The sequence below is a fragment of the Lithobates pipiens genome, unplaced genomic scaffold, assembly GCF_037356315.1.
Source record: "Lithobates pipiens isolate NorthernLeopardFrog02 unplaced genomic scaffold, aLitPip1_a1.2 Scaffold_13, whole genome shotgun sequence".
In the NCBI taxonomy this organism is placed as follows: domain Eukaryota; kingdom Metazoa; phylum Chordata; class Amphibia; order Anura; family Ranidae; genus Lithobates; species Lithobates pipiens.
Genome location: NW_027507718.1, coordinates 399,105,165 through 399,130,139, shown reverse-complemented (window position 1 = coordinate 399,130,139; position 24,975 = coordinate 399,105,165).

Genomic DNA, 24,975 nt, shown 5'->3' with positions numbered 1-24,975 from the left:
CCCCCTCCAAATTATAATGTGTGGGATCGAGCAATATGCAAGATTGGGGCTCCTGTTTTCCACACTCACATGCCTCTATGGCGCAATGATCAATTACCAGAACTTCTAACAATACCTGACTATACCTAGAGGCAATATGTATATGTGAAAAAGAGAAAATGTGGTTGGGACTTTATATGAGGCAAAGGCTAAGATTTACCTCTATCCCCGATATTTTGGAAAAAGGAGAAGGATGTTGGGACTTTATATGAGGCACATTGCTAAATAACATAAATAAACCAATCAATGTGAACATTGCAACATGGTAAGAAGTAATAAAATAGCATATTCAATAGTAGATCACATATAGAACTAATATGTAAAATAGGTAAGTATTACATATTAAACTTAAAACAATAAGTATGATAGTAGACCTTGGATATATAAACCAGACTGTATTAGTAACATATGGATATATGAACAATAATGAATTGGTTCATAATAATAATAATATGATAGTAATCAGGTAGGATGGTATAATATGGGGAACTGTGATATTGCATCATAGGGAAGCTCTACGTGTTTCATGGTTAGTATTTTACTCGTCAGGAGCAGATGCAGGGTTTGGAAATATCTAGAATAGTACCAAAATGATATAGTAAGAGAAAGGAATATAAAAAATAAAACATAAAAGGAAGAGGGGGAGCAACAAGGATCCCAACCAGATGCAGGTTTTGGAAATATCTAGAATAGTACCAAAATGATATAGTAAGAGAAAGGAATATAAAACATAAAACATAAAAGGAAGAGGGGGAGCAACAAGGATCCCAACCAGTACTTAATTGTAGTATAAAGGTAAAATTGTAGGTGGTGACCATATTAGAAATGCTAGATAAAACGTCATCCCCGGGAACTGAGGCGGTATGTCCCTGAGAAATGGTAGCAGCACCCGCAGCCAGAGGAAAAGCATGTTGGTATAGACTACAGGTGAACTACTGGAGACTCTATAATTGCTAATATATATTGTTCATAATGCAGATAATTCAAATGATAATCTATTATAAATAGGTAAATAGACAATAAGCTGATAAAATATAGCTGAAAGCTGGACAGGGAGAACCACAACCATATGGGCATATGAACCAAGTCAGGTGAAAAGGTAGGAGTGAAAGTAGCATGTAGACGGGCCAGGATAAGTGACCAAAAAATATTGTGTTTATTAGTGACTGAGCAAGATAGCCCGTAAGATATCAGAGTAGATATGAAGGAGGGATAAAATCTACAAGCAGGTGTACATAATACATAGTAACGAAGAGGATATGGAATAGAGAGGTAGGTCAATTAGTGGGAGACAAATTAAGTGAATGAAATGGGACAAAGTGACAAGGCATGGTAGCCAAGAGGATATCTAAAACGGTGAGAAGGAAGGATAATGAGAATTGCAACAGTGAAGAAGAGATGAACGAACCTATAGATGATGGCACAGTGCATATGGTGTATAGAGCAGCCGATATTCTCAGGACGACCACCAACGACACGCAGCATGATAAGGGAGGGCAGCACAATTGCCTAAGCAAAAACCAGTGCTTGGCGTAATGGCGCATACTTCTCCCTCATAATAGACACCGGTAGATATAAATGTCAGCGAGGTGACGTCAAATCTGACGTTACGCTGCATGGCGTGCAAGTGTGGCGTTGACCCACAGCAGGAGATTACCCTGCCCCCCCCCACACACAAGGGAGGGGAGGGGAAGTACATGGTGTGGATCGCAGGTCCCAGGGACAATGGAAAAGTAACCAGCCCCGGATAACAAAATAGGGCCCTGTATAAAATATAAAATTGGCTGAGTTAGGTCACAGATGATAACGACGATAAAATGGTGTAGCAGTGTGCTTCCTTCCCTATTGAATTGAAAAAGAGAAAATGTGGTTGGGACTTTATATGAGGCAATGGCTAAGATTTACCTCCATCCTCAATATTTTGGAAAAAGGAGAAGGATGTTGGGACTTTATATGAGGCACACTGCAACATAACACAAATACACCAATGAATGTAAACATTGGTTCAGGGGAACTAAGTCCACGCCCCACACTATATAATGTCAGTCTAGTGTGTATATATATATATATATATATATATATATATATATATATATATATATATATAGTGGGGAGAACGAGTGTTTAATGCAAATGAATTACTTAAAAATTATAGAATGTGATTTTCTGGATTTTTGCTTTAGATTTCTTCTCTCACAGTTGAAGAGTACCTATGATAAAAATTACAGACCTCTACATGCTTTGTAATTAGGAAAACCTGCAAAATCGGCAGTGTATTATATATATATATTCTGCATTCTTTGTAGCCTTTTGTGTCATGTTTCTAATACACTTCAGGTGGTTTATTAATATATATATATATATATATATATATATATATATATATATATAGAGAGAGAGATATATACTCTGCATCCAGTGTAGCCTATATCTAGAGTGCATTCAGTGTCTAATACACTTCAGGCGGTGTACAGTGTGTACAGTTTCTACTACACTTCTTGTGGTGTACACAGTATACAATACAGTGCAGCCATAGTACAGTTTCTAATACAGTGCTGGCAGCGTACACAGTATCTAATACATTGTGTACAGATTCTACTACACTTACGGTGGTGTGCACAGTATACAATACAGTGCAGCCGTAGTATAGTTTCTAATACAGTGTAGGCAGTGTACACAGTATCTAATACAGTGTGTACAGTTTCTACTACTTTTCTGGTGGTGTACACAGTATCTAAAACAGTGTGTTCAGTTTCGCTACTTTTCTGGTGGTATGCACAGTATCTAATACAGTGTGTACAGTTTCTAATACACTCTAGGCAGTGTACACAGTATCGAATACAGTGTGTACACTTTTTAATACACTTCAGGTGGTGTACAAGGTATCTAATACAGTGTGAAAACGTTCTACTAGGCTTCTGGGGGTTTACACAGAACACAATACAGTGCAGCCGTAGTATAGTTTCTAATACAGTGCAGCCGTAGTATAGTTTCTAATACAGTGCAGGCAGTGTACACAGTATCAAATACAGTGTGTACAGTTTCTACTACACTTCTGGTGGTGTACACAGTATCTAATACAGTGTAGTGTGGTGTTGCAAAACAAAAAATAAATCATGTCCGGAAGGCCACCAAGGCGATGCAGACACCTGCAGGTCACTAAATGAGGGCAAGCAGCCTCTATGTCTACAGTTAAAAGTGGTGGTTGTGGACATGGTGCATCCTCTGCAGGTGGCCGTGGGGCACACTTGTGCTTTTTTTCTGTTGCTGGCCATGTTATTGAGCCACAACATGCAGAAGAGTTGGTGGAGAGGATAACAAATCTGTCCTCATCCTCTTCATCCTCTGTCACCCTGGCTCAGAGTATTTTGCCTTCCAACGCAGCTGCCAAAGCGGCCTATTCCACTGGCTCCTTCTCCAAAGTCAGTCCTTCCATAGCCCCACCATCATGCACGGAGGAGTCCCCAGATCTATTCAACCACAGTGTCGGGTACATGCTACTGGAGGATATGCAGTGGTTTGAAGGCTCCGATGTTGGTTCCCAGGTTGAGGAGGGGAGTAATGTGAGCATAGAGAAAGGGGTTGCCTAAGAAGGACAAGAAACTGGCAGTCATGTTACCCCAACTGCTGCATACTGCCAAGTTTGCTCCAGTGATGAGGAGGGAGGGGATGATGAGGTCACTGACTGTACTTGGGTGCCTGAGAAGAGAGGAGGAGGCACAACTCTAATGAGGCAGGATGTCCTCTAGGGGGCAACTTAAGGGCAGCCACCCTATTGCATCACACCACAGAGCTCCGCAGGTGCAGGCGCTGCTGACTTTTAAAAGTTCCTTGGTGTGGGTCTTTTTTGACAGGTGTGCAGCAGATCACAATGTTGTTGTTTGCAACCTATGTCTGAAGAGGATCAAGAGTGGCCAGAACAGCAGCCGCTTGGGCACCATATGCTTGACCAGGCATATGATGCCCCACCATGCAGTCTGTTGGCCACAGCACTTGTCCACATCAAAGATAAAGGCGGGACTCCTTGCTCCCCAACTGGGATCTTCAACCCTACTATACCTCCAGTCCTCTCAAAAACCTGCACTGAGAGGAATAAAGGTATAGCAATAGGTGTCCCAAATACTTGCAGCCAATCTGCTAGCAGTACACCACCAATTAATTTAGGCAGGCAAATTTCCCGACCCAAGTTGCTGAACCGTAAAAAGAAATTTGGTCCCAGCCATCCACATGCTCAGCATCTAAATGCTAGCTTGGCTAAATTGCTAGCACTGCAACTGCTACCTTTTCAGCTGGTAGACTCTGCCCCCTTTCGTGAATTTGTGGAATGTGCTGTACCTCAGTGGCAGGTTCCAAAATGCCATTTCTGTTCACGGAAGCCCATTCTGACTCTCGACCGGCATGTGGAAGGCGTTGTTTTGGCCTTGTTGGACATGGCGGTCAGCAGTAAGGTTCATTTTACCACTGACTCATGGTCCAGCAGGCAAGGGCAGGGATGTTACCTTTCCTCCAAGGCACACTGGGTAACTTCTGGCAGCTAGGAAGGATGCAGGACAGAGTTCAGTGTTGTTGGAGCTTTTTCTGCCACCATTCCTCCAAAATGCTAGTAGTGATTCTGCCACAGCTCTCTCCTCCACCCCCTCCTCTTCTTCCTCTATGGCCTCTTCTGCAGATTTTTCCTCTGAACCAGCAGTGCTCCGTAAACGTTCAAGGGGCTATGCAAGCAGTCCAGCTAAAAGATGCCATGCAGTGCTTGAGCTGGTCTGCCTAGGGGAAGGAGCCTCACTGGGGTAGAAATTCTGTCAGCTCTGCAGGCTCAGAGGTGGTTGACACCACGCCAGCTTCAACCAGGAACGGTTGTATGCAACAATGGCATCAAACTTCTCCCCACGCCTTCCTTCCTCCTCTTCCTCCCTAGTGGGAAGAAGAGGAGGACACACAGGATGAAGAGGAGGAGGATTGTGTCAGCATGGATGTCCTCAAGGGATGTTTTTTCAGTCCCCAGAAACCCAAGGAGTTGTAAGTGGCTGGGAGGAGGTAGTTATGGATAATGTGATCCTTAGTGACCCAGAGGACTAAGAATTGAATGCCTCTGCAAACTTAAGATGCATGGCCTCCCTGATTCTGCAATGCCTGCGAACGGACCTTAGGACTCCTGGTATCAAAGAGAGGGATCATTATTGGCTAGTAACCCGTCTTGATCCACATTACAAGGGTAAAGTAGCAGAACTCATCCTTCTTATGCAGAGGGAGCAGAGGATGAAACATCTTCAGGAGGCCTTGAAAAAAGGTTTGTGTAACGCATTTCCAGACCTTGGGAGGTTAACATTTCCTGGTGCTGGACAACGTGTAGCTGAAGCTTTGTTCAGTCAGAGGAAGAGCGATGGAGAAGGTGACCGATGCCTTTAAACAATTTTTCAGTCCCCAGTGCCAAGGTTTGATCAGTTCAAGCAACCATCACCTTGTCTGTATTATATGGTGCAGGAATATCTAAGGGCAAGAGCAGACTTAGAGACCTTTCCAAAAGAGCATCCCCTGGGTTACTGGGTCTTCAGGATGGACCACTGGCCAGAACTTGCTCAATATCCAATTGAGCTACTGGCCTGTCTTGCATCCAGCATGCTTTCTGAACGCACATTCAGTGCTGCTGGAGGGTTTGTAACAGATCAAATAGTGCACCTGTCCACAGGCTCCGTTGATAGGGTTACATTCATAAAAATGAATCAGTCTTCAATCAGCAGCTATCAAGCACATGCTGATTTAACTGATTGAATTTGAGATGGATCTGGGATCCCTTGAAGACTGCCTATGCTGACTATTCTATTCCTCCTCCATCTTGATGATGTCGGCTTCCAACAATATGTTTGGTTTAGGGCACCACCACCCAATGGCCCAATTTTTCTGCCCCTGTTTAACAGGGGCATGTAATTTCAGTTCCTGATCTAATATTTCACAGGGTCCGTTCCTGTTCTTGAAGGGGTTATACCGGGGTGATGCCTGCAGCTGGACGCATCACCCTGGTACCATTTTGTTAGAGCCAGCAGTTGGCATTTTAGTGATAACAACCAGTGTGGCTAAAAAGTCACCTGGCTGTTATCATTTCAATCATTTTTATTGGTTTCATAAATGTATAAAGAAACATTGCGTACATTGTTCATTAAGTTACAATAGGTAAGATATTTATTGGTTATCCTTGGTTACCAAGGATATAGGGGTAAAAGCAAACAGAGAGGAAGTAACCTTTTGTCAGAGCTAGGCTCTGCCCTCCCTTCTCAGAGTTGGCTGCTCAGCTGTCGGCTAATTGCCAGCTCCTGTCTCTCCACAGTTAATCAGCTATTGATGATATCCTGCTCGTCAGTTCTGCCTACTTAAGCCGTCCAGCCCAAAGGATCTCTGCCTTCACCTTGGTCAACATCACAGAGCCTATCTCCTGCATTCCTGTTCAAAGACTTCCTTTGCTGACATCCCTTCTGGCTCCAGATACTGCTTGCTGTTCCACTACATTGATACCTGACTTCTGGCTTGGCTGACTATCCGTTTTGGTTACTGAACTTTGGCTATGTTTTCACTATGTTTGTTCTTTTTACTTTTATTATTAAACAAGTTTGATTTAACTGTACTTCTGTCTCAGTCTGATTTCAAGGTTTCTGACACCTTTAAAGACCTTTGGAGTCATATGTAAGGCTTTAGTCAAGAGGGATGTTGGACCTCACTCCCACACACCCTGTTAGGGAATTTTCTAAGTCTTATGGGGAGAAGCCCCATCCGATCATATCTACGTTGGTTATACTCTGTATTTGATGCCTTAACTTATATCAATAGGAATAATATACACGGAGTAGAAAGGAAATAAGAAAAAATTTGTAATTCTCAGGGTTAAAATCAATAATTTCTAGATCAGTAAACTTTTGAACAAACCGGGTTGGTAGGTTGGTTAATTCTTGTCTAGTTTCCAGGATTCCCACAGTTAAAATTTTTGCATTGTTTGTTGTACTTTCCCAATGCTGGCCGCTATCATGAGTTCATAAGAGTGGTGAGTGTTAGTCAATTCTATGGTCTCTAGTAAGGTGGGAGGTGTGGATGATTTCCAATGTCTAGCTATGATGAGTCTTGCAGCTAGGAGCAGTTGTAGAGTTAAGTGTTTTGTGTTGTGTGGCAAGGATTCCATGCCTGGATTGATGATAATTTGGGTTTGAGATATTGTATATAGTAGGGTCGTAATGGCATGCCAAAAAAGGATTGAGTTTGGGGCATCCCCAGAATATGTGAAGTATGTCTCTCTTTTGATCACTCTTTCTCCAGCATTTATTGGAAGGGTTCCCTTTGAAGTGGGAAAGTTTATCTGGGGTTAAGTACCATCTGAGTAGGAGTTTTTGGGAGAGTTCTCATAATTGGGAAAACGTATAGCTTTATATGTTGCTTTACATGCCTGTGCCCATTGAGAGGTTTAATAGTTATGTCCCTGATCTGTTTCCCAATGGCTGATTGCATCGTTTTTTATTAAGTCAGTTTTCTGTTGAAGTAGATTGTAAAAAAGTGATATACATTTCCTAGATTACAGAGGTGAGTGGTAATATGTTCATGCTCGATGAAGGATATTAAATGATGACTTGGGTAATCGAGATATACAGTGGCTAGTGCAAGTGTAGAGATATAACTCTTTATTTGCAACGTGAAACTTAGTTTGGAGTCGTGGAAAGGATTTGGAGGTGTCAGATATGTATAGATCGTCTGTGTTGGATACCTGCTGTATGCCAATTAGTAAATGAGGCGTTGTCTATAAGATACTCGAGGGATGTTATTGGGATATTAACACGTATGAGGTTGTCAGTGTTAAAATATGTTTGCCGATTTATGTAGGATATTATATTATTATATATGTGTACACATGCAGTACAATAAAGTACAGTGCCTAGATATGTGAGGCATGGCCTGTTAACCACTTCCCGACCAGCGCACGACGATGTACGTCGACAGAATGGCACGGGCAGGCATATTGGCGTACAGGTACGTCCAATATTCGATGCCGCCCTGCCATCGGGAGCGCGCCACCGGCGGCGGGCTCCCGCTCTGGTCGGGACCCCCGTGAGTCCGGTCGCGGGACCCGCGGACTCGATCGCCGCGGGCATCCCCGCGATTGTCTCACGGAGCGGCCGAATGGAGGAAATGCTGTGTAAACAAAATTTTTCCATTCTGCCTAGCAACTAGTGACGCTGATCTCTGCTCCATGTGATTGGAGCAGAGATCAGTGTACACTAAATGAAAGCCCAACCCCCCACAGTTAGTAACACACCCCTAGGAACACTTAACCCCTACACTGCCACCCACTGGTTAACCCTTTCACTGCCAGTGTCATTTACACAGGAATCACTGCATTTATATAGCAGTGATTACTGTATAAATGACAATGGTCCCAAAAATGTGTCAAAAATGTCCGATGGGTCCCCCACAATGTCGCAGTCACAATAAAAATCGCAGATCGCCGCCATTACTAGTAAAAAAAATAATAAAAAATTATTAATAAAAATGCTATAAAACTATCCCTATTTTGTAAACGCTATAACTTTTGCGCAAACCAATCAATAATCGCTTATTGCGATTTTTTTTACCAAAAATATGTAGAAGAATACGTATCCGCCTAAACTGAGGGAAAAAAATGTTTTTTTATATATTTTTGGGGGATATTTATTATAACAAAAAGTAAAAAATAATGCGTTTTTTTCAAAATTGTCGCTCTATTTTTGTTTATAGCGCAAAAAATAAAAACCGCAGGGGTGATCAAATACCACCAAAAGAAAGCTCTATTTGTGGGAAAAAAAGGACGTCAATTTTGTTTGGGAGCCACGTCGCACGACCGCGCAATTGTCAGTTAAAGCGACGCAGTGCCGAATCGCAAAAAGTGGTCTGGTCTTTGACCAGCAAATTGGTCCGGTCTGAAAGTGGTTAAACTAATTACGCATTTCAAAGGGGACTTGTTGATCAAAGAGGATACTGACCAAACAATATTTACTCCACATATCAAATGGGACAGATAGTGACTTTGTGCTATATTGATATGCAACAATGCAAATTAGGGCAGTTTATGACTGCAACTGTTTACAGCTAGGGGTCATTATCTGTCACTCTAAAAGACAGAATCAGATCAAAGGCCTAATGGAAATGGGCAATTAAATTGCTCAGACCTTTGGTGTATAAGGTGTATAAGCTGGCAGTGTTTTTTTCATTCTCCGTGAAAATGAAGACCACAGGTCTAGATATAGTCTAGGACAAATGGGACTCTGAAGACTACTGTTCATTGTCATATTTACTCTGTTGGATTTTGTCATCTGTTGCAAGTATCTTATGGACTTTGTTCTGTCTGAAGTTTCAATAAATGCATCTCTCTGGAAGAATCAGGTTGCTGCTGGAAATTACTCACATCATTATAATAATAAATAAATAAATAAACAAATAATCATCATCTATCCTCTACACTACTATATCAATGCAGTCAGAATTGGGTCTTAGGTTATTTAATGTTCGCCAGGCCTGAATTGATGCTGCCATGGTCGGGGGGATAAAGGAGGGGTTAAGGCATCCTAATTGATTTCCATGTAACCATGCCAATAGGGATTTTTTTGTGGTGAAAGAGGATTCAATTTGTCCCCAGAGTGTATGGGGGAGGGGCAGAAACCATTCTTTAAGCTGGGTTAGAACGGTGGCTAGGTAGTAGTCAATGTACTCAATTCCTCCTGCAGAGCGGTGCTTTGTTAATTTGCTATGGGCACATCTAGGGTTTTTTCCCTTGCCAAATGAATTTGGCCAGGATGGCTTGTAGGGATTTTAAATATTTGGAAGGGATGAGGATAGGGAGTATCCTAAATAGGTAGAGTAGTTGGGGAAGGTGCATCATTTTGAATGTTGCCAGTCTCCCTGCCCAGGAGAACTCATATTTGGCTAAGTTGGCCAGGTCATTTTGTAGTTTGGTGCGGAAGGGTATATAGTTCGCTTGGAAAAGATTTTTAACCACTACAGCCCCGGACCAATAAACACCTTAAGGACCAGAGGTCTTTTTCCAATTTCGCACTGCGCTGCTTTAACTGGTAATTGCGCGGTCATGCAATATTGCACCCAAACGAAATTTGCGTCCTTTTCTTCCCACAAATAGAGCTTTCTTTTGATGGTATTTGATTGCCTCTGCGATTTTTATTTTTTGCGATATAAATGGAAAAAGAGCGAAAATTTTGAAAAAAAAAGATATTTTCTTCTTTTTGTTATAAGAAAAATCGAATAAACTAAATTTTAGTCATACATTGAGGGCAAAATTTATTCAGCCACATGTCTTTAGTAAAAAAAATGTCAATAAGCGTATATTTTTTGGTTTGCGCAAAAGTTATAGCGTCTACAAACTAGAGTACATTTTCTGGAATTTACACAGCTTTTAATTTATGACTGCCTATCTCATTTCTTGAGGTGCTAAAATGGCAGGGCAGTACAACCCCCCCCCCAAATGACCCCATTTTGGAAAGTAGACACCCCAAGGAAATTGCTGATGGGTATGTTGAGCCCATTGAATATTTATTTTTTTTGTCCTAAGGGATTGAATAATGACAAAAAAAAAAAAAATTTTTACAAAAAGTTGTCACTAAATGATATATTGCTCACACATGCCATGGTTATATGTGGAATTGCACCCCAAAATATATTCCGCTACTTCTCCTGAGTATGGGGATACCACATGTGTGGGACTTTTTGGGAGTCTAGTCGCGCACGGCACCCCGAAAACCAATCACCACCTTCAGGATTTCTAAGGGTGCAAATTTTTGATTTCACTCCTCACTACCTATCACAGTTTCGAAGGCCATAAAATGCCAAAATAGCACCAAACCCCCCAAAATGACCCCATTTTGGAAAGTAGACACCCCAAGATATTTACTGAGAGGCATGTTGAGTCCATGGAATATTTTATATTTTGCCACAAGTTGCGGGAATATTACAAACTTTTTTTTTTTGCACAAAGTTGTCACTAAATGATATATTGTTCACACATGCTATGGGCATATGTGAAATGACACCCCAAAATACATTCTGCTGCTTCTCCTGAGTACCGGGATACCACATGTGTGGGACTTTTTGGGAGCCTAGCCGCGTACGGGACCCCGAAATCCAAGCACCGCCTTCAGGATTTCTAAGGGCATACATTTTTTATTTTACTCCTCACTACCTATCACAGTTTTGAAGGCCATAAAATGCCAAGATGGCACAAAACCCCCCCAAATTACCCCATTTTGGAAAGTAGACACCCCAAGCTATTTGCTGAGAGCCATGTTGAGACCATTGAATATTTTTTTTTGTCCCAAGGGATTGAATAATGACAAAAAATAAAAAATAAAAAATGTTTTACAAAAAGTTGTCACTAAATGATATATTGCTCACACATGCCATGGTTATATGTGGAATTGCACCCCAAAATATATTCCGCTACTTCTCCCGGGTATGGGGATACCACATGTGTGGGACTTTTTGGGAGTCTAGTCGCGCATGGCACCCCGAAAACCAATCACCACCTTCAGGATTTCTAAGGGTGCAAATTTTTGATTTCACTCCTCACTACCTATCACAGTTTCTAAGGCCATAAAATGCCAAAATAGCACAAAACCCCCCAAAATGACCCCATTTTGGAAAGCAGACACCCCAAGCTATTTACTGAGAGGCATGTTGAGTCCATGGAATATTTTATATTTTGCCACAAGTTGCGGGAATATTACAAACTTTTTTTTTTTGCACAAAGTTGTCACTAAATGATATATTGCTCACACATGCTATGGGCATAAGTCAAATTACACCCCAAAATAAATTCTGCTGCTTCTCCCGAGTATGGGGATACCACATGTGGGGGACTTTTTGGGAGCCTAGCCACGTACGGGACTCCGAAAACCAAGCAATGCCTTCCGGATTTAAATATAAAATGCTACCAAAAAAACTGTTAGCGATCGCAGGGATCAGGCCTGACTCTGCGATCGCTGCAGTTATGTGTTTAGTGTTTTGTAAGTGACAGTGATCGATCGATACTGCACTTGGGTGGGCTGGGCAGAGGGGCAAAACGCAGGTGCCAGCAGGTATCTGGGCTGATCCCGCTAACAATGCGTTTTTTTGGAACCCTGAACTGCTGGGGAGGCTAGTATAGATCTGATCAGATCAGATATTGATCTGTTCAGATTCTATACCACTACAGGAGGTTTATGCTTTGCATGTGGGTGTTAGCGGTACTGGCACTAACCTAGCGCTGCCTGGGGCGACGCAGACCCTGACCCTAAAATCTAATTGATATCACCCGCCGGGTGATCAGGGGGTTAAACCTTTATTGGGTAATAAATGGTGGGTGCCCTGATGCTATAAAAAGCAAACTAACCAGAGTCACCCGTAACACTTATACGGTGATCAGTGGTGAAAGGGTTAACTAGGGGCAATCAAGGGGTTCAAATTTTTATTAGGTAGTATATGGGGGTCCCTGGCGCTATATAAAAACCTGATGGGGAACCTAAATAACTAACTGGCTAACCAGCGTCACCAGTGACACTTATACTGTGATCGCTGGTGAAAGGGTTAACTAGGGGCAATCAGGGGGTTAAAACCATTATTGGGTAGTATATGGGGGTGCCTAACGCTATAAAAACCTGGCGGTAAACCTAAAAAAATAACTAGCTACCTAACGACACTAGTGACACTAATGCAGCGATCAAAAAAACGATCGCTTAGTGACACTGGCAAAAGGGGGTGAAAGGGTTAACTAGGGGCAATCAGGGGGTTAAAACCATTATTGGGTAGTATATTGGGGTACCTAGCGCTATAAAAACCTGGTGGTGAACCTAAAAAAATAACTAGCTACCTAGCGACACTAGCGACACTAATGCAGCGATCAGAAAAAGGATCGCTTAGTGACAGTGGCAAAAGGGGGTGAAAGGGTTAACTAGGGGCAATCAGGGGGTTAAAACCATTATTGGGTAGTATATCGGGGTACCTAGCGCTATAAAAACCTGGCGGTGAACCTAAAAAAAAAACTAGCTACCTAGCGACACTAGCGACACTGATGCAGCGATCAGAAAAATGATCGCTTGGTGACACTGGCAAAAGGGGGTGAAAGGGTTAACTAGGGGAAATCAGGGGGTTAAAACCATTATTGGGTAGTATATCGGGGTACCTAGCGCTATAAAAACCTGGCGGTGAACCTAAAAAAAAACTAGCTACCTAGCGACACTAGCGACACTAGCGACACTAATGCAGTGATCAGAAAAATGATCGCTTAGTGACAGTGGCAAAAGGGGGTGAAAGGGTTAACTAGGGGCAATCAGGGGGTTAAAACCATTATTGGGTACTATATCGGGGTACCTATCGCTATAAAAACCTGGCGGTGAACCTAAAAAAATAACTAGCTACCTAGCGACAGTAGCGACACTAATGCAGCGATCAGAAAAATGATCGCTTAGTGACACTGGCAAAAGGGGGTGAAAGGGTTAACTAGGGGCAATCAGGGGGTTAAAACCATTATTGGGTAGTATATCGGGGTACCTAGCGATATAAAAACCTGGCGGTGAACCTAAAAAAATAACTAGCTACCTAGCGACAGTAGCGACACTGATGCAGCGATCAGAAAAATGATCGCTTAGTGACACTGGCAAAAGGGGGTGAAAGGGTTAACTAGGGGCAATCAGGGGGTTAAAACCATTATTGGGTAGTATATCGGGGTACCTAGCGATATAAAAACCTGGCGGTGAACCTAAAAAAATAACTAGCTACCTAGCGACAGTAGCGACACTGATGCAGCGATCAGAAAAATGATCGCTTAGTGACACTGGCAAAAGGGGGTGAAAGGGTTAACTCTAGGGGCAATCAGGGGGTTAAATCTTTATTGGGGGTGATAGGGGGCTACCCTGGACCTAACACTAACTGCCCTGACAGTTTTAACTGTTACAACTGACACTGAATGCATTGATCAGTAAAGAAATGATCGATGCAATCAGTGACACTGTGACTGGGGGGGAGGGGGGGCGGGGGGGATCGGGGGGGGGTTTGTGTGCCTGTGTGTACCTACATGTCAGTGTAGTGTTGGTGCACACTTACTTTTAGTCTTCTCCTCGTAGTCCGGTCAAAAAGACCGCCCCGAGGAGAATGACATCACTTCCTCCTTCCTGTGTAAACAATACACAGTGGGAGGAAGTTCGTCATTGGCCAGGAGCGATCCAGAGGGGGTGGCCAGAAACCAACGGCCATCCCCTCATCACGGATCGCTTCTGGAGCGAACCGGACCGCCGTATCCAGCGGGAGGGGGTCCGATCGGACCCCCCACCCGCTGGAAGGCAGGCACGTACATCTACGTGCTTGTGCCTGCCTGTGCCATTGTGATGACGTATAATGGCAATACGGCGGTCCTTAAGTGGTTAAATGAGTTAGTCAGGCGGATGCCTAAATATGGTATACTGTGTTCCTCCCAGGTATATGGGAATGTTTGTTGAAGTAGATTGCTTATTACTCCATCTATTTTTATCCCCAACATAGAAGATTTTGTTTAGTTGACCTTGTAGTAAGATACCTTGCTGAATCGGGATAAAGTACTTTGAACCTCAGCCAGGGAAGAAGTCGAGTCTGTCAGTATTAGGATTACATCATCAGCATATAAACTGATTTTATGCTCCTGGGAATTAAAAGTAAGTCCGGAAATTTTGTAATTAGTCCTAATATGTTCAGCTACTGGCTCCATCACGAGATTAAAAATTAGGAAAGAGAAGGGGCTGTCTTGTGCCATTTGTTAATTTAACCACTTAAAGGGGTTGTAAAGCTTAATTTTTTATTTTCTAAATAGGTTCCTTTAAGCTAGTGCATTGTTGGTTCACTTACCTTTCCCTTCTAATTTTTTTTTTCTTTGTCTGAATTTCTCACTTCCTGTTTCTCCTCAGTAAACTTCACACCATCATCCGAGTGGTGTTTAGTCAGTCAGAACAGCTTACTGAACAGCTTACTGAACAGCTTACTGAGGAGGAACAGGAAGTGAGAAATTCAGACAAAGAAAACAAAAAAAAAAACATTTAGAAGGGAAATCGAAGGAAAAAGGTAAATGAACCAACAATACACTAGCTTAAAGGAACCTGTTTACAAAATAAAAAACAAACCTTTACAACCCCTTTACGGACCAGGCCTCTTTCAGAGATTTGGTGTTTACAAGTTAAAAACATTTATTTTTTTACTTAGATATATAAGTAATAAGATATATTATAAATTATATATATATTATATATTATAAATTCGTTATGTTCCATTCATTTAGATATGGCATTGGTTATTTTGGATAATTGGTAAACAGGATAAGTTTGTATTCATTACGTTCACTAACAGCTAAATTTGAAAGGAAATTCAAATACCTATAATTGAATAGCTAGTAAGATTTAAGTTATTATTAGTTAGTTATTATTTCAGATTTTCTAATTTACTAATTTATGAATTTCCAATTTTTTTTAAATTTCTTAATTTCAGTTTTGTTTTTTATTTCTGAATTTTCAATTTTTTTCTTTTTTTCTTTGAATGTACGAATTTTCGAATATTTGAATTTACAAATATTCTGAAAAGTTCGTCAAACGGGTTTTCCCTAATTCGGATATTTCCGAATGAACAAATTTGTCAAAATTCATTAAACAAATTCAGAATGAAGTGAATTGCACGTGTCTACCTGTCCTGTTAAACCGCTGTATGGTCTTGGTCATCATTAGTGATGGACGTACTTCCGACGGGACGTTTCGCGAACGCGAGCATGCGAACGCGGCCAAAAGTTCACGAACCGCAAAGTTCGCGGCGGACCACATTGACTTTAATGGCAGGTGAACCTTAAAAACCTACAGGTCATATTTTCAGCCACAATACTTACTAGCTGTGCACACATAGTCCCACCACATGGACACTGACATAACAAAAGTATTAAGTGAATCTGGGATCGACAACGACAAGCATTCTTTTTTTATCTGTGAAATTTTGACAATTCAGGAGCGCATGAAGGCCATGGAGGAGAGGCAAGGTCAGGGCAGGCTATGAAGGGTGTGCAGGAGATGATCAGTGCTACAAGCAGGGCAGCGCAGTCCTGTGCCAGTGTCCCAGTGTGCCAACCTGTGCTTGAGCCCCTCCCTCTGCCCGGCCCTTACCCCCACATATGCAGGGCTCCACTGCGGTGGTTCGGAGGTGCCACTTCAGTGCTGATCCTCAGCCATGGTGCTGGCACTGCCTGCTGATTGGCTTCTCCGCTGCTATCTCCCTCACTGTCTGAAACCAGCACCGCTATAGAGACTGAGCACTGACACCAGCACCGTGATAGAGAGCACTGACACCAGCACCAAGATAGAGAGCACTGACACCAGCACCAAGATAGAGAGCACTGACACCAGCACCGAGATAGAGAGAACTGACACCAGCACCGAGATAGAGAGCACTGACACCAGCACTGTGATAGAGAGCACTGACACCAGCACTGAGATAGAGAGCACTGAAACCACACCAGCACCATGATAGAGAGCACTGACACCAGCACCGAGATAGAGAGCACTGACACCACACCAGCACTGTGATAGAGAGCACTGAAACCACACCAGCACCATGATAGAGAGCACTGACACCAGCACCGAGATAGAGAGCATTGACACCACACCAGCACTGTGATAGAGAGCACTGACACCAGCACCGTGATAGAGAGCACTGACACCAGCACCGTGATAGAGAGCACTGAGACCACACCAGCACCGTGATACAGAGCCCTGACACCACACCAGCACCGTGATAGAGAGCACTGACACCAGCACCGAGATAGAGAGCACTGACACCACACCAGAAAAGAAAGTATATTATATGTGTAGAACCCTATATACTGTACACCTATACCAGTTCTTAAAAGGACCTTTGTGGACCTAGTAGCTAGTGATTTGCAGACTGTCCCTCAGTCCCTACACTGATAAAAGACAGCTGCAGAATCGGTCAGCAGTCAAGTATAATAGGCTTTCTATATTTGAAAGAAAGTATATTATATGTGTACAACCCTATATACTGTACACCTATACCAGTCCTTAAAAGTACTTTTGTGGACCTAATAGTAATAGCTAGTGATTAAACTGACATTCCCTGCTCCACACAGCGTCCTGTCCCTACACTGACAAAATACAGCTGCAGAATCGGTCAGCAGTGCACTCAGCAATCAGCAGCACAGCAGTCAGCAGCAGTGCACCAGAACCCTATATACTGTACACCTATACCAGTCCTTAAAAGGACTTTTGTGGACCTAATAGCTAGTGATTTGTGTCACTACAGTCTGTCCCTGCTCCACACAGCAACCTCTCCCTACACTGACAAAAGACAGAATGTAAAATGGCCGCCAGATCAGGTCTATTTATAAGGTAGGGGGAATGTCCAATTTTCCATGTGCTGAAATGTCTCAATTGGCTATCCTGTACCCCATGATGGATGTGTCATGGGTCAAAGTTCTTCACAATGTAATTTGGCAGTTTGGCGAATCGCGAACGAGCAAAATTAGTCGCTAACCGACCGCCGGGCGAACCGCAAGGCCATCTCTACTTGAAAGCGTCTGCAATGTCTGCTTTGGACAACCAAGCGCCTACGCCCACCCCAATGATGGACTGAATCTCCTGATCCACTGAAGCATATTTAAGGGAAAATTCTTCCGAAGGGATCAAAGAGTTGAGGCTAGCAATGTGAGAACAATGAGGGGCAGACAAGTCATAGATTAATCATGGTTTATTAGAAAATTTCCCTCTAACACAGGTTTCCATTACATCAGAGGGGACGGGGTCCTCCATACGTCATTGGGGAACCCCTGGATTCCCTCGCTAGCGTCAGAGGGGGCGGGGTCAGGGGACGGGTGGCCCCACCCTCCTAATATAAGAAATTTCAGGCGCTGGGCTCCCCGCAGTGTCTCCTCAGTGGAGACAGAAGATGGATGCATAGATGGACTGCGCTGGACTGAAAATCATCCGTCGCTGGATCAGATCAGCCATCGCTGGACCCCGGAGAGATGATCATCCGTCTCTGGATAGCAAGAGTGGATTACCACCGCTGGAATCTTTTTTTTTTTTTTTCTTATTTTTAATAAAGGAATTTTTCAAAAGTGAGTACACTTTCTTTGTGAAATGGTAGGGGTACTTTTGTACCCCCTTACCATTTCAAACAGGGAGGGCAGGATCTGGGGGTCCCCTTGTTAAAGGGGGCTTCCAGATTCTGATAAGCCCCCCGCCCGCAGACTCCCACAACCACCGGCCAGGGTTGTGGGGATGAGGCCACAGACCCCCAAAGCATCCCCCCAATGTTGACGGCATGTGGCCTGGTACGGTTCAGGAGGGAGGGCGCTCACTCGCCCCCCACTCTTTTCCTGTGGCCTGCCAAGTTGCGTGCTCAGATAAAGGGTCTGGTATGGATATTTAGGGGAACCCCACACTTTTTTTTTTATCAATGAATGAATTGTCGGCTCCCGTAATACAGAGAACACTCATTGAGTGTTCTCTGTATTACGCTGCAAGTGATTTTAAAATACTTTTTTTCCTGCAGAAATTACACTTTGTGCAGGGACAGTTCTAAGCATGGGAAACATGCACCCCTTCACAGGCATACTATAGACACCCCCCAGGTACGAAATTTAAAGGAATATTACACTTTTATTGTTTCACTTTAATCATTATTAAAATCACTGCTCCTGAAAAAACGTCTGTTTTTAAAACTTTTTTTTGCATTGATCCATGTCCCCTGGGGCAGGACCCAGGTCCCCAAACACTTTTTAGGACAGTAACTTGCATATTAGCCTTAAAAATTAGCACTTTAGATTTCTCCCATAGACTTGTACAGGGTGTTCCGGCTTTTTGAATTTGCCGCGAACAGCCCAAATTGTTCACTGTTCGCTGAACAGGCAAACAGACAATGTTCGAGTCAAACATGAGTTTGACTCGAACTCGAAGCTCATCCCTACTCCTCGCCCCTTCCACAGCTCAGTGTTCCAGTGAGCATGGAGGAGTGGAGCAGGAGAGCTGCTGATTAACAGTCAGTAGCTCTCTGCTTGGTGATGTTCAATGGCTCGGTTCTCATTGTAGAGGTGCCGGGGACATATGCAGCATCGGAATGATGCACCACCTAGGTAAGTTCAATGGAGGAAAAATTCCCAAATCCATGCTTCTCTTTTAAAGCAAGATTTCATAAAGTAAAGAAATCTGAATACAAATGCTTTCTTGAACATGCATGTATCCCTTTAATTACAATCTATTGTAAATGTCTAAATGTCCTTACTTGATGAATGCATGCGAGTGTACAGTATGTCTATAATATGTAGTAAAAGTCAGCAGAATTAGTCAAGAAGGTCAAATGAGCACTTCATTAAATTTAGCAAAGATTGTTCAACCCTTGAAAGAGTCTACAGGGCTTTTATTTTTAATTATATTTTAAGGGCTGTTTATGTAAATTCTGCTTGAAATCTTTATCAAAGGACTACCTAAAGACATTCATACCTAAAGCTAATTTATCCTGCCAATGACAGCCCCGCTGCTTAAGGAAAATAGCTGATTATTGAAATTTTTATTGTGCCTCGTTTGCAGTGTCTGATCAAATTGTGTATATACTCTAAGCTTAGTTGATGTTAATAGAAATCAGCAAGTGACACATCATATTTGCAAAGAAAAGGTAATGCAAAAAAAAAAAAGCCTTAAAGGGATCTGTGGAAAAAGACCCACATGTGATGTGCCATTAGCAGAACAATATTATGTCCTGGGTCTTATTCATTTAAATTTTTATATTCTGTATTGGATGATTTGATATATTATGTTGTATTTATCAATATGATTTATTTTTATAATATGTATAAATAAACATTATTTTACAGATAACATTTAATAGAGGGTGCACCCATGTTAAAGAGAAAACAGAGCAGAAGCTGTGTGTTTTCAGTCCATGAGTTAATCTTAGTATGTCCTCATCTAACCAGGCAGGCAGGAATAGAAGGGGAGACGGGGGGATCACCTTTCTACCTTAAGATGTTCTGTGTCTAAATTTAAGTTTCATCTACTGAGCTCTGTAAACAGTGTACTTTGTTAACAAAGCAGTTAAGAATAAACAGTGCCTCATGGTGTAGTATTTAAAACCAGGATACATTTATTTCTTAAAAAACAACCAGGTTACTCACAATTTGTTAAATAAGTCTGTCATAGATAGCACTTGTTTCCAACCACAAAGATGGCCGCGGTCGGCACGTTACAGCATTGTGACGTCAGAGCTCCACACTAAATGGCATTTCTTCCAATGGAACCTCATTAGGGGCATGGTCAGAGCTTGTCATATCCTCTTTATATAGGAGGGAGGGTGAGATAGAATGCACATTCCCCCTGCACTCCAAGGCTCTCTCTCATCCGCCAGGATGTGGGGTGCAACCAGGACCAAGTAAAACTTCTCCTTTTTGTTCAAAATATCTTTATTGATTCGCATTCTCGTGATCTATTATCTCCCGAAAGTTCATAAGAACCTTCTTAACCCACCTGGCCACCTTAAAATTAGCGGGATTGATTTAGTTACTTATAGGAATGGGAGGTACATAAACCATTTTTTTGCAGCCTCTTGTCTCAAACTCCTCTTCTTAAAGACAGCACACAGGTCATTAACATTTTAAGGAAAATCACTTGGATATAAGGGTACTGCTTACGTGGCCTCTTTATACATCATTATTTCCCATCGCCATGGTAGATAAGCTGTGAAGTGCTTTTTGGAAAGAGATTGAGGCATTCATGGGTTGCAGCAATGGTTCCTTCTCCATCTCCTCGACTTTGCTATGAGCAACAACTATTTTTGGTTCAATGGTTCCTACTATCTACAAGGTCGGGATTGGCGATGGGTGCCAAGTTTGCACCTAGTATTGCTAATCTTTTTATGGCCAAGGGGGACTTGGATGTCATCTATGGTCAACAGATGACTGAGCTGATCTTCTGGGGACAATACATTGATGACATCCTCTTTGGATCTCTTCATTGGTAAGCTTAACACCAATGATTGAGGCATTGTTCTCCAACATGAGGCCAATACTTCTGTTATACACTTTTTAGACCTGGAAATTGGGGTACAAAAGGATAGGCTCATTACTTCTACATACGTCAAGGATATGGATAGGAAAGGCTACATAGGGACAGACAGTTGCCATTGTGAGTCTTGGTTCAGGTCTGTCCCTTTGAGTCAATTCCTCAGAATGAGGAGGAATTACTCCTTACAGGAGGACTATTTGAGGGAGGAAGAGTTCTTGAACTTGCTTCCTGCAGTTAATGAACTTGATCGGTTGATCATAACTGATGTCGCCTCAAGAGAAAGAGATGATTTATTAAAGCCTAAAATAAGAGACAAAGGAGAATTTTCTTCCCATTTTTCATTTTATACTACCTATTCAAATCAACATTTTTTAATCAAAAATATTTTTAGAAAACACTGGGGTGTTCAAATACCACCTAAAAGAAAGCTTTATTTGTGGGAAAAAAATGACATCAATTTTGTTTGGGTACAGCGTCGCATGGCCGTGCACTTGTCAGTTAAAGCGATGCAGTGCTGAATCACAAAAAATCGCCTGGTCATTGAGCAGCCAAATCTTCCAGTGTTGAAGTGGTTAAAAAATAGGATCTTTATAACAGCTTACTTGTAAAATCCTTTTCTTGGAGTACATTATGCGACACAGCGCCATAGTAGTTACTATGTGGATTATATAGGCCACCTTTAGGTGATGGACACTGGCACACCCTAAGACAGGAAGTTCACTTCCTATATAACCCCTCCCATTACCAGGAGTACCAAAGTTTGTAGCAAAGCAATGCACATGTATCAAAAGAGGGGAGAGACATCTCTGTCCCATGATGTACTCCAAGAAAAGGATTTTACAAGTAAGCTGTTATAAAAATCCTATTTTCTTTATCATACATCACAGGACACAGAGCCATAGTAGTTGCTATGTGGGATGTCCCAGAGCAATGACCAGAGGACCTACACTGCTGCCTGCAGCACACTGCGCCCAAAGGTGTTATCTTCATGCCTTTTTACACCCACCTGATAGAATCTGGTAAATGTATGGAATGATGACCAAATTGCAGCCTTGCAGATTTGATCCATGGAGGCTTGGTGATGCACTACCCATGAAGCACTAATAGCCCTAGTGGAGTGCACTTTGATTTGAAAGGGTGGAATCTTCCTCTTCAAAATATAAACTTGAACAATTACTTGGAGAATCCACTTATAGATAGTAGATTTTAATGCTGTCTGTCCTTTCTTAGGAGCCTTCAGGCAACACAAACAAAACATCAGTTTTCGAATCTGGGCAGTCGCCTTCAAGTAGACTTTGACTGCTTTCACCACATCAAGAGAATGTAGCGACTCTTCTACCGTAGAACCGGTTCTGGAAAAAATGAAGGGCGAACAATGTCCTGGTTTAGATGAAAATCTGACACTACCTGCGGTAGAAAGTTAGGATGAGGATGCAATACTACTCTATCCTTGTGAATAATTAAATATGGCTCTTTACAAGAAATAGCAGCCAATTCTGACACCCTTTTTGCAGAAGATATGGCTACCAGAAAAACTAGTTTCCTTGTCAAAAGGGAATATGTTGTATCGGCTCAAAAGGCTTTTTCTGTAGTGCCGACAGAACTAAAGTCGCAAGGGCTCAGGGGTGATCTAACCGATGGATTAAGCCACGTTACCCCTTGTATAAAGCTATGGACCAAAGAATGAGAAGCAAGCGGTCGTTGAAATAATATTGATAAGGCCGAGATCTGGCCTTTGATAGTACTCAAGGCCAGCTTCATCTCTAACCCCATTTACAAAAATTCAAGGATTCTCCCGATGACATACTTTCTGAGATCCCAACCCCTGGATTCACACCAAGAAACATATGCCTTCCAGACTCTATAATATATGACTCTAGAGGCCAGCTTCCTTGCATTAACCAAGGTAGATATCACTGAACCTGACAGCGCATGCTTCTTCAGAATGTGGGTCTCAATAGCCAAACTGTTCAATTTTGTGTTTTGTAAGGTAGGATAGAATACTGGACCTTGCGAGAGTAGGTCCGGACGTGGTGGTAGGGTCCCACCATCTTAATGATCTCTGCATACCAAGATCTTCTGGGGCACGCCAGGGCCACAAGAATCACTGACTTCCCTTCCTGCTTGATCCTGCGAAGAAGTTGTGGCAGCAGCAGAATAGGAGGGAATGCCTAAATCAGTGAAAACTGATTTCACAGGACCACCAAGGCATCCATTCCGCATGCTAGCGGATCCTTTGTTCTGGACACAATGTTGTCAATCTTCTTGTTGAACCTGGACACAAACAGGTCTACGTCCGGGATCCCCCATCTCCGATATTTTGCCAGGAATATATTGAGGTGAAGGGCCCATTCCCGGGAACAACTGCTGGCCACTCAAGTAGTCCGCCTGCCAATTCTCTGTTCCTGGAATGAAGACTGCTGATAGGCAATGTACATTGTTTTCTGCCCAAGTTAGGATATGATTCACCTCTCTCTGGGCTGCACAACTTCTTGTACCTCCTTGGTGATTGATATAGGCTACTGCTGTGGCATTGTCGGATTGGATCCTGACAGGACAATTCCGCAACCTGAATGTCTAGGACCTCAGGGCTAAGCACTCTGCCCGTATCTCCAGAATGTTGATGGGCAAAGTCATTTCTTATCTGGACCACTTCCCTTGGACAGTCACTTCTTTCAGGACTGCTCCCCAACCCGAAAGGCTGGCATCTGTTGTTACCACCTTCCAGGGGACTGGTAGGAAGGATTTTTCCTTCTGCAGATTTTTAGTTTTCAACCACCAACTGTGGCTCCGGCGCACCTTTGGAGACAGACACATTGGGAAATCTAGAGCTTGGACCTTCTTGTTCCAAGCTGATAGGATACTGTTTTGCAGCAGTCTCGAATGAAACTGAACATAAGGAACGTCCTCGAATTAAGCCACTATCTTTCCCAACAACCTCATGCAAAGCCGAATAGAAGGATTCTTTTTTGCTTTGACCCCCTGAAGCAGATGCTTCATGGCACTGATCTTTGCCTGGGGCAAGAATACCTTTTTCTGGGCTGTATCTATGATTATATAAGTCCAGAGTGCAGCACTTATTCGAATTCAACCATTAAAGGAACCGCTGTAGGAAATGCTTTGCGATAAGAGCAACAAACAATTATCGCAACCTCCACTCTCCAACAGATGGGCAGATGGTTACCAGGATATGATCACTTTTGATTGTTATCAGTCTCTCTCAACCACCATGCATTTATCCCAGGAAGTAATCAGGGTAACTTATTAAACTTCAGGCTCCAACAATCCAAACAGTCATCGTCAGAGGCATATCTGATGATATCCCTCTTGGGTGAAACATGTAAGGCTGACTGATGTAAGCATGCTAAATATGGAATTCTGATGTTATCTACTGTTTTTTTTTTAGATGCTTGTGTGTAACTTCAATACTGTAAGTGCACTACAATAACAATTTGTATATTTTTATTTATGGGCTTCACTATGTTTTGTTGTTTCCCCTTTTGCTTTACATGTAATATGTAAACTGTTTGGAGCTGTCTATTGTTGGAGCCTAACTGTCTATTGTTAGAGCCTGAAGTTTAATAAGTTACCCTGATTACTTCCTGGGATAAATGCATGGTGCTTGAGAGAGACTGATATCAATCAAAAGTGATCATATCCTGGTGACCATCTGCCCATCTGTTGGAGAGTGGAGGTTGTGATAATTGTTTGATGCTCTTCTCTATTTTGGTTCTGGTAAGCAGATTTGATACACCCGGGTGTTGTGTGACTTTCCCTGCACTTACTGGTAATGGTGGATGCTTCTTTACTATCATAAAGCATTTCCTACAGCGGTTCCTTTAATGGTTGAACTAGAATAAGCGCT